Here is a 2,341-nt window from a genome sequence, read left to right as displayed (position 1 = left end):
CTGAAATCACTGAACTCTGTGCAATGCAATGGTGAGGACAGATTTTTTTCCCCCTCATTTTTCCTAAGTTCTGAGGATGCCATTCAAACAAAAATGCAATTTGTCAGCTGAAAATGTAGCTTCTTAATGACATGATTTATTTTGTAATTTAGTGGTATTTTATCTGTGGCACAATTTCATAACTAATGATCAACATTTCTATTTTGCTCACAATTTTGCCCCATAACCTGATTCCATAAGAACAACTACATTCAGATACAGTGCAGTACGCTGAAATCGTGAAAACATGATATAAAAATCTTCTCTGTCATGAAGCCTAATGTTAAATCAACAGGTCTGTGGTTTATCAGTGAAGTGTCTGAACTCCACTACAGACAGGTCTCTGTTAACAGTGGCAGACAGAACGTGTCTCTTCTATGAAACATCTGGATATAGATGAATTTGCAGGTTGTGTATGTTTACATTATGATTTACATAGTTGCAGAGTCTGGCTGTGCAGATGAGGTGGGACCCTCTGCTTCTCCCAAAGGAGACGAGGTACAGGATTTGTCCTGTTTACAACAAGTTTACATTGCCCTCAGCATCTGTGTGCATGGGTTAATTTCATAATGTAACCCCAACTACACTTCAAGTGTTTCTGACTTCTATATGTAAGTACAATCTAATACCTTTATTATTTTTATTTTGGATTTTTGCCAGAATCACTTGGGAGGAGAAGTAAGCATTCGAAAAGAGATAAGGTTATTTGTGAAAGAGTTGGCAGTGGCGATGTGGGGCACTAAAACCCTGGGGGAAAGGAGCCTCATGGGGAAAGAATGCCCCACCACCAATACCACCAGTTAGCCTTTAACCCCACAGAAACTACACACATTAAAAGGTAGGAGTAGCCACAAGGTCTTTGTGGGATGCCAAGTGCTGGGTTATTTGATTTACATTTTTCTTTGTTCTGGTGTGACACTGTATCTGTGTATTTCTTTTCAGTCTGTTACAAGGAGTGGCTGCGTCGGAAGAATCTGGAGGAGACGGAGACGCAGGCCAGATGGGGAAAGGCTGGACGTTTCATAACTGAAAAAATTATGGACATTAACAAACAAACAAAAAAAAAAGCCACTTCAGTAAGAATAAGAGCACTCAAAGTGCCATGCAATGTAAGGGTACTTAAGTTTTGTTCATTTTGACGATGTTGTCATTTGCTTGTTTTTTATGTTAAACAGTAATTGTTTATTGGTTCTTGTTATTATTAAATGAAAATATTGTTTTGAAAACATTTGTCTTTATTTTGGTGGTTACTAACATACGTGAAACAAAGCAGCATAATATTTTCATCATTTTCATTATACTAAAATTCAATGTGGTTGTCCAGCATCCAGCATCCCTCCTTGGTGAACAAGCTACTATCCTCAACATCTTTAGTAACCAGCATACCAGCACCAGCATCCCATGCTGGATTATTTAATGCTGGTGCTGGTATGCTAGTGCCCAACATACCAGCACCAAAATTACCTCCAGCGCTGGAGGGGCCTGGTTCCTGGGGGTCCTGATCCCTGGATCCTTAGCCAGGAATGAGTATCTATATTTGGCTATGGGCCGTTCAGCAGGAGGGGCCTAGAGCGTTGCCCAGGACTGAGTGCCTGCTCATGGGGTATGGACTTCCAGCTCGACCTGGCCCTTTTTCCTAAATGTCTACACGGGAATGACTGTATGGACCTCCAGCAGAAGGTGGCCTGGTCCCCGGAACTTTACCCAGGAATCTGTTCCTGTTCCTTTTGGTATGGGCCTCCGGTGGTTAAGGGGGTGCCGGTCCCTTGGGACTTTACCCAGGAGATCGGACAAGATCGGGCGCTCCCAGAGCGGTGTGGCCGTAAGCCACTCAGGCGCCCCCAAACGGCCCTTCAAAAGATGTTCTACGGCTAATTGACAAAAAACGTATTCTGCCCATAATGTCCAAGGTGCTCCAGAGTCACTTGGAATCCACAGGCACTGATTCCTGGGTAAACATCCAGGAACCGGGACACCGTTCACGCTGGCAGTCCACAGACAGGAATAGGCACCCGTTCCCGGGTATGGGTACAGCGACAAGGCCACCTTCAGCCGGAGGTCCTCACTCACAAACAGACGCTCATTCCTGGGTGGACATTCAGGGAAAGGATCCAGTCCGCCTGGAAGTCCCTAGCCAGGATCAAACGCTCTCCCGTCCAAGTCCTAAGCAGGCCCAGCCAAGCCTGGCTTCCGAGATCAGGTGAGATCGGGCAGTCCCAGGCCGGAATGGCCGTAAGCTGCCTTTGCACACCCCAGACGGGCCTTCAAAACACGATGTAACATTTACACAGCACTGTGTACA

The 2,341-nt window shown here is 45.1% G+C and overlaps 1 long non-coding RNA gene across 3 annotated transcripts in view; it reads left to right on the top strand.

Moving 5' to 3' along the window:
• The window catches only part of LOC123979705, a 3,568-nt gene extending 2,356 nt beyond the window's left edge, over positions 1-1,212 (top strand). The window contains exons 3-5 of one of the 3 annotated variants that reach the window (XR_006827298.1): positions 479-537; positions 700-877; positions 982-1,212. This is a non-coding gene — a long non-coding RNA (uncharacterized LOC123979705). The remainder of the gene's footprint in view (positions 1-478; positions 538-699; positions 878-981) is intronic. The other 2 variants (XR_006827299.1, XR_006827300.1) reach the window with 2 other exon arrangements.
• Positions 1,213-2,341: the final 1,129 nt, after the last annotated feature.

This window comes from Micropterus dolomieu, linkage group LG12, assembly GCF_021292245.1.
Source record: "Micropterus dolomieu isolate WLL.071019.BEF.003 ecotype Adirondacks linkage group LG12, ASM2129224v1, whole genome shotgun sequence".
NCBI classification, from domain to species: Eukaryota; Metazoa; Chordata; class Actinopteri; order Centrarchiformes; family Centrarchidae; genus Micropterus; species Micropterus dolomieu.
Note: the sequence above shows the minus strand (reverse complement) of the source record. Positions and strands in the feature narration are given on the sequence as shown.